Source organism: Macrobrachium rosenbergii, unplaced genomic scaffold, assembly GCF_040412425.1.
Source record: "Macrobrachium rosenbergii isolate ZJJX-2024 unplaced genomic scaffold, ASM4041242v1 13865, whole genome shotgun sequence".
Classification (NCBI taxonomy): domain Eukaryota; kingdom Metazoa; phylum Arthropoda; class Malacostraca; order Decapoda; family Palaemonidae; genus Macrobrachium; species Macrobrachium rosenbergii.
Window position 1 is genome coordinate 812193 of NW_027100716.1, and position 8693 is coordinate 820885.

At 45.3% G+C, this 8693-nt stretch overlaps 1 long non-coding RNA gene across 1 annotated transcript; it reads left to right on the forward strand.

Moving 5' to 3' along the window:
• The first annotated feature begins 2016 nt into the window (after window positions 1-2016).
• LOC136837810 (uncharacterized) lies at window positions 2017-2993 on the forward strand. The gene is made up of 2 exons (XR_010852783.1): window positions 2017-2594; window positions 2842-2993. It is a non-coding gene; the product is annotated as an uncharacterized lncRNA (long non-coding RNA).
• Window positions 2994-8693: the final 5700 nt, after the last annotated feature.

Sequence of the window (8693 nt, forward strand, 5' to 3'; positions counted from 1 at the left end):
TCCAGGATATAATTCGATAATTATGAGGACATATTCCAAGAAATAGCCATCTGTCTTCGTTCTGTATTTTTGGAACTATAGCCTCCTACCATCAAGATCTCTTTCGTGGTATTTTTATGTGAATGGAAAAATGGGACGACTTCCTCTTATTGAGAGGTTGTGATAGACAGAGAGAGAGAGAGAGAGAGAGAGAGAGAGAGAGAGAGAATTAGAATCAATGTATCAATTAAGGATACATTGACTCTATATATGTATATATGTGTATATATATGTATGTATATATATATATATATATATATATATATATATATATATATATATATATATATATATATATATATATATATATATATACATGTTAGGAACAATCGTTTGCCGATTGTTCCCTTGAAATTGTTGCCTCCTTTGTTTTGTTTGTTTTTAATTGCTGGCGAGTTGACGTTGGTTGGATGGCGTCAGACTTCGTCAGTCAGGTTCGTAACAGCAACGAGTCAGGTTCGTATCAGCAACGAATCCGGTCCAGGGTAGCAGCGAGTCAGTTGGGGTAGCAGCAGCAGGTATCCGTACCTGAGAGTCAGGTTCCTAGCAGCAGAGAGCCAGTTGGGGTAGCAGCAGCAGGTATCCGCACCTGTGAGTCAGGTTCTAGCAGCAGAGAGCCAGTTGGGGTAGCAGCAGCAGGTATCCGTACCTGCAAGTCAGGTTCTGGCAGCAGAGCAGCGGAGAGTTTCTTGAGGACGAGATGGTTGCCGTGTCGGCTCTGTCTTGGTTGTCGTAGATGGAGGAGGACGTCTGTACGTTTCTTGGAGGATGAGATGGTTGCCGTGTCGGCTCTGTCGCGGTCGTCGGCACTGGAGGAGGACGTCAGCACTGTGCTTGAGGACGAGATGGTTGTCGTTTCGACTCTGTCGGAGTTGTCTTGCAGTGTTCCTGTAAAGCAGCTTGGGGCTGTTTCGACGGCCCTATTGAGTTCGTCTACTGATGTGTATTGCTTTGCTGCCTGTTAATATTCATGATTTTGTATGTTTATGATTTGATAATCTATTTTATTGATTTGACCATTTATTGTTCTAGGTTCTGACTTTATGTAATGTAACTATGGTGCTCCTAATGTCTATTATGTTTTTTTTTTTGACTCGTCATTTGAAATGTCTCTGTTGAGCTGCTCATCCTTATGATGCTCTTGGTCATTTATGATATGTTCATTTATGTACTGACTCTTAATTTTATTTTTTTTTAACCTAACTCAGTGTACATTATGTATATAACTTTATTGTAAATAAATTAATTTTAAGGTTAGCCTTTTTTTGTATTTGTTCTGCTCCTCCCTCCTTTGTTTGTCACCTCTCGTCAGTCATTACAGCCCAATTGCTTATTATTTTTAAGAACCTGTCGATCTCGAGAGGCGAGATCGTAATAATATATATATATATATATATATATATATATATATATATATATATATATATATATATATATATATATATATATATATACATATATATATATATATATACATATATAGTGTATATATATGTATGTATATATATATATATATATATATATATATATATATATATATACACACATATATATGTATATATATATATATATATATATATATATATATATATATATATATATATATATATATATATATATATATATATATAAATATATATATATATATATATATATATATATATATATATATATATATATATATATATATATATATATATATATATATATATATATATATATATATATATATATAATATATATATATATATATATATATATATATATATATATATATATATATATATATATATATATATATATATATATATATATATATATATATATATATATATATATATATATATATATATATATATATATACATATATATATATATATATATATATATATATATATATATATATATATATATATATATATATATATATATATAGATATATATATATATATATATTGTAAAAAGTAGCACAAAATAAGCTAGGAAACTCTTCTCCTTCCCTGCTTTGGGTTGGTTTGAACCTTTGAAGGTCGGGGAAATAGGGGCTCAGAGAAAATATAATAGTTTGGGGACAGTAAACTGGCTTTGCACTGTTTTCTTTGGTACAGGGAAAGAAAATCGTTTTCTATGATATCCGGGTGCGACCTGGGTCAGGACATCGCCCCCCCCCCTACCCCTGTCCAGAAGCAATAAAAGGTCAGGGCCAGGATAGCTCTCCCTCACACGCGCTAGCTAGTTTAAGCCAAGCAGTCACGCCTCTCGGGCCGTTGCCCCTGCCCTCCTCTTCCGCTCGCCGCCACGTGGATCCCATCGCCGCCCTGTGTGCCCCGTGTTCCATTCCACGTGGCCTTAGAAGACTGCAAGGGGGATTGCAAGTCTCCCAAACGCGAGCTGACATTAAACGGCGGCCTTTTCATCATCCCAAGGGCGCCCTTTTTCCGCCCCAATCTACGACTTGAAGAAATACCTTGGAGAGGGAGGCTACCATTTGTCCACGCTTCCACACGTGTTTCTCGGCAGAAGACGTCGTCATCCCTGCGCCCCTACAAATGTGGTAATGTACCCAAAACGAGTTGCTAGTCACGATTACTTAGCCCTTTTGCATTTATTAATCTCTGGGCCTATAACTTTGTGTTCCCTGATATTCCTTGGTTCAAGCCAGGCCCACGTGTTCACAGCTTCTTTCCTCTGAGTCACAAGTAACGCCTCAGGAGTCCTTGGCGCCTTCAGTGCACCCCCGAGTAATTCAATCCCCAAATTCCAGCATTAGATGTGTAACGTGGGTCCAAATATCGTTTCAGAAAGACGCCTGTAGCAGAATTATCCTTGGTCCGTGTTCCTGGCATTCCCAAGCTCCCCCCCCTTCGGGAGGACTTCTACGGCAGTAATTTACCGTATTTTCAGTTAATTTTCCTTTTGACCTTGTGTGCTATCAAATATAACTATTTTTATATCCACGTGTTTCACGCACTTCCCCTAGTGAAGAGCCCTCCGCTCCGTGTACTTCTTTTTTTGTTTGTGTTTTATATGTCCTGGGTATCTTACAAGGCCATTTTCGAGTAAAGTAATAATTGTGGAGTCATAAGATCCACCTGCACCAGGAAACATATAAAAATGGCGACCTGACCAGTGATTCTCGTAATGATTGCATCCCCCTCTTCCCCTTTGTTGTTTGTGTTGCAATTTGTGAAATCAGCAATTAGCTCAGCTAAGCTGGATACGAGACAGATTACGAACCTTTGAAAAGCCAGCGCAACAGGCCAAGGAAATTCTGCGTAAGTAAACTGTGTCTATTTAGCGTAGGACGCTGTAGAAAACGTGACTAGTCCTAGGAATTTTTTTTTTATGGTAGGGCGCATGTCCGAGGAAAACGAGAGAGAGAATCGCCGAAAACTTAGCTTTGGAAGCCTTTGCACGCGGCTTGCATGCCATTCAATTAGGTTATACAGGTGATAAATCATTAAAGGAATAGTGCGCATATTCCTCCTGTAGAAACGAGTGATTTCGAAACCGAATCATTAGAGATAGGCGCGAGACCTCGACGTCAACCACGTGTTCGAAAGTCAGATTAGCATTGCTGACGCATTTTTACCCTCTCTCTCTCTCGTTTTAGAAATAGGAGCGAAAGCGTATATTATACGCCCAGTACGAAAAGGGTCAACAACCGTGTTTACGTCGTTCATTCATTTGGCGCAGACGGCCTTGACCGTCCATTCCATGACCCAGTTAGGAAAACATTTGTTTGTTTGATTTGCTTCGCTCTACCAAATTGTTTTGCATTGTTGGGGGTCTGACATTATATGTTCTGTATTGTTCTGTTTTTTCTGTGGTTTTGTTTTGTGCTGTTACTACGGCTGCGTGTGTTGCCTATCTGTTGTGATTGTGGGATGGCCCCCCCCACCTAATTGTCCTTGAGAATAACACTTCTCCCATAAGTCATTAAAACTAGCGCCCTCGCTGATCAGACGTCGTTTGTGCGGAAATTCCCGGGCGCCTATATATTCTATTCTTGTCCCCAATAAATCCGTGTCGTCGGTCCGTTGGTGAGACCGATTCATTTTCCATTCAGTCCCCAAGTGAGCCCGTTTTGTCGGTAATTCGGGAGACTTAAATATATATCCCAATCTAGTCCCCAAGTAAGCCCGTTTGTCGTTACCTTGGGAGACCAATCGTTGCTAAATTCATCGTCCCCAATCAGCCCGCTTCGTCGGTAAATTGGGGGACCAATCATCGCTAATTCATCGTCCCCAATCAGCCCGCTTCGTCGGTAAACCGGGAGACCAATCATTGCTAATTTATCGTCCCCAATCAGCCCGCTTCGTCGGTAAATCGGGAGACCAATCATTGCTAATTCATCGTCCCCAATCAGCCCGCTCCGTCGGTAAATCGGGAGACCAATCATTGCTAATTCATCGGACCAATCATCGCTAATTCATCGTCCCCAATCAGCCCGCTTCGTCGGTAAACCGGGAGACCAATCATTGCTAATTCATCGTCCCCACTCAGCCCGCTTCGTCGGTAAATCGGGAGACCAATCATCGCTAATTCATCGTCCCCTCTCAGCCCGCTCCGTCGGTAAATCGGGAGACCAATCATCGCTAATTCATCGTCCCCACTCAGCCCGCTTCGTCGGTAAACCGGGAGACCAATCATTGCTAATTCATCGTCCCCAATCAGCCCGCTCCGTCGGTAAATCGGGAGACCAATCATCGCTAATTCATCGTCCCCAATCAGCCCGCTTCGTCGGTAAACCGGGAGCCCAATCATTGCTAATTCATCGTCCCCAATCAGCCCGCTTCGTCGGTAAACCGGGAGACCAATCATTGCTAATTCATCGTCCCCAATCAGCCCGCTCCGTCGGTAAACCGGGAGACCAATCATTGCTAATTCATCGTCCCAATCAGCCCGCTTCGTCGGTAAACCGGGAGACCAATCATTGCTAATTCATCGTCCCCAATCAGCCCGCTCCGTCGGTAAATCGGGAGACCAATCATCGCTAATTCATCGTCCCCAATCAGCCCGCTCCGTCGGTAAGTCGGGAGACCAATCATCGCTAATTCATCGTCCCCAATCAGCCCGCTTCGTCGGTAAACCGGGAGACCTATCATTGCTAATTCATCGTCCCCAATCAGCCCGCTTCGTCGGTAACCTGGGAGACCAATCATTGCTAATTCATCGTCCCCAATCAGCCCGCTCCGTCGGTAAATCAGGAGACCAATCATTGCCAATTCATCGTCCCCAATCAGCCCGCTCCGTCGGTAAATCGGGAAGACCAATCATTGCTAATTCATCGTCCCCAATCAGCCCGCTCCGTCGGTAAATCAGGAGACCAATCATACGTCCTTTGGAAAAGGGTCCAAGATTCCCACAGCTCTGGGAAATTAATTCTGTGTGCTACTAGCGTCCCCTCCTGCCTGCAAAATGTCGACAAGGTCTCAGCAGAGCGAGGATTTCAAGTTCTTCATGTCCTCAGGGAAGGAACTCGGCCTTTCCGGGAGGGAACTAAGAGACTGGGTACAGGAGAGGATGGGCGCCATACAGGCAGAACGACAGGCTCAGGAGAGACGAGAAGAAGCACTTCTCAGGAACGAAGCAGAAAGACAGGCTCAGGAGAGACGAGAAGCAGCAGAGAGACAGGAAAGGGACAAGCAGCGTGCCCATGAACTCGCCATGCTGCAACAGAGTGGCCCTTCGCCTCCCCTGCCCCCAGGGGATGAGTGCCTTCAGCCAGGCTCTCGCCTGCATGCCGAAGTGGACGGAGGCCGAGCCCGAGGTGTGGCTCGACAGCGCCGAGACAGTTTTAAAGGCCTGCCCCTGAGTGCAGCCGAACTCTCCCGGTGTTGGGCAAGTTCCTTGGAGGGAAGGCCTTGATTGCCTACAAAGCCCTCCAATCGGAGGAGCAGGAAAATTGGGGTCGTACAGACTATCGCAAAGGCGTATCGAGATAACCCCTGAACGCTGGAGGAGGCGCTGGCGAGGGCAAGTGAAAGAAGCCAACCAGACCTGGGCAGACTGGGCCTACCAGTCCGAGCGTGCCCGTGCCAAATGGTTCGAGTCCGTGGGGGCTACGACCCTCAACGGGCAATCGAACAGATAAAAAATAGAGCACTTTCTACTCTACACCCCTCCCCCTCGCCACGCACGTCGCCGAGAGGGAGCCCAATCATTGGTGGAATGCTGTCGCATCGCCGACTCTGGGATACTCATCACCCCCAGGAGAGCTCCCTCCAGCGCAAAATTACTCCACCTGCCTTCCTTTCAGCCCCTCCGCCAAGAATGGGCAATCACAGAAGCCCGTCGTGTGCGGGTTCTGTAAAAGATCGGGCATGCCAAGGAGCAATGCCGCAGTAAACCACCAATCTCTCTCCCGGACAGCCCCTAATAAGTCGCCTGCGCCCTCTGCCGGGGCAGTGCGAAGAGATTTCAGCCAAACCTCATGCAATCAGCGTGCAATGTTTATGGCCACTTCTTCCTCATGGGCAAAATGCCTAGAAATAATAAGGCAGGAACTCCCCCCGTCGCCCTGGCAGTAACGAATCCAAGTCCCAGGCCTCCTGCCGAGGGTCCCATCTATGTGGCACCTCCTCGAGGTAGAGCCCGCACGCCAGGTCAAGGCATTTGACGACTCTGGCGCGCAAATTTCCCTCATAAGGAGGGACAAAGTTCCCTATGGAGCTAGAATTGACCGGCCTAAAGCTCGTCACCATTGAGGGCATAAACGAGTTTAAGATGATCCTCCCCACGGTCAACTGAGGGTCACCCGACCCCACAGAGCCAGGACCCTTCGTCTCGCCCCGTGCGTGTGAAACACATTCCAGGAGGCTATGACGTCATCCTGGGCCAAGACTTTGCGTCCCCTTTCAAGCCACAACCATTACGGGGTCCCCATTCCCAATAAATCATCCAAATCCGAGTCCAGTGCCCGGCACGGCATCAGTGCCAGTGCCGAGGCCTCGGCCAGATCTCCTTCAGGAGAATCTCGGCCTTCAACTCCTCTGCCAGTGCCCCTTAGGCGCACTGGGCAGTGCCAGTCTCCGTCCGTCCAGACAGACGAGACCACCACCACAGGCCACCAGCGCCAGTGCCAATGTCAGTGCCTGAGCTGGTCACCTCTGCAAGCAAGTCGACCCCGCCCCTCGGCCGTCCCCTCTCTCGCCGCCGCAGCAGATTCCTCCGAGAGTCATGATTCTGCCCCGCCTTCCTGGGCGATGAACTCTGCGATCTCACCCGGTTAATGTCCGAGATGGCGAACAAAATTCCTGGGTCAGTTGTCGCAGCAGCTGACCCAGATGGCACCCCTTGCCGCCCTTTTGGCCTCAGGCCCTCCGATTCCCGAACAAGGACAACGGTCCAAGGAGGAGGTTCGCGGCGGAGTTACCACGGGTGTGGGCGATCGCAGGTAGTCCACAAGGAGCCCCCAGCTCTTCTGGCCCCTGTGCAAACCTGGCATAGGGCCCCCTTCTTCATCTTTGAACGTCTTGGCACCTTTCATCCAGGAGGATGTCAAGGCCTTCCGCTATCTTCTTCCTTTCTTTTGGAATTTCTATCCCTCATCCTTCTCTATCGATCTTTCCTTCACACTTTCCCTTACTTATCACCGCAAGCGGCAGTTAACATATGGGATATCATCCCTTTAAAATGCATAAATCATTTTATTTTTGAAGAAGTAAGAGAGACAGAGTGGGAAGTAGCACGCCCTTACGCCCGTCCTTTGGACACAAGGCAGGTGTGTCAGCTCTTCCTGAAGGGGTCGCGCCCTTTGGGTTTCTTTTCCCCGCCCTTGGGCTGAGAGTTAGCTCTGACCGTCGTCTGTTGGCGACGGAAGTTAGATACAGAAGTAAATCCTAAATACCTCACTCTGTTATCCTTTATTTTCTACGTATATTATTTACTTTTGCATTTAATCTTTTCTTTTTTTAACGAATCTTGAGTCACAAGACTCCTGCCCTTACGAATTTTAACGTTGCCTTTTTAATCACCGCGGTGCGGCCCGCCCTTTAGTATGAAGTAATATCCTTCGTTGTTGTTCTGTGTAGTTTCCTTTATTTTTATTTACATTTTTTTTTTTTTAATTATCCCTGTGGAGAATGTTATCCTTGTCCATTTTCCCCTTCATTTGTTTATCCTCCCATTCATAAGTCGAGTAGTCTATTTTTAGCTTAAGTCACCCGAGTTGTAAGCTGCAGACGTAAAAATTTAGCGTCATTTAAGTTGGCGAGTTAAAACCCGCGAATAATCTCTTTGCCTCACAGCTGTCAAGTTCTTGCCCCTTCAGATTAGCGTTCGTGGGAAATATTAGTTATGCTCGTCGAGCTTGTGAACAATTGGAGGTCGATTGAAAAGAAGAATTGAATTCTATTATTACAATTTTGGTAAAGGGGATAAATTAATACCTACAATATATTGTCACGAATGCCGCCTCTTCAAGGCACAAGTAATAACATGCCTGTAATTCCAGGATAGCATTAAGGAATCAGTGGGTTTACATTTGTTTCCTTTTAAATTCTGCCTTGTATGTTTTATTTTGTTGTTGTTATTTTGAAATTTTGAAGTGTTCTTTGTTTATTTTCTTTTGAGCGCCTTATTACCCCAGTAAAGTAAATCGAATAAAGAATGGGTAGAAACAGTACTTTGGAAGTATTTGAGCAATAAT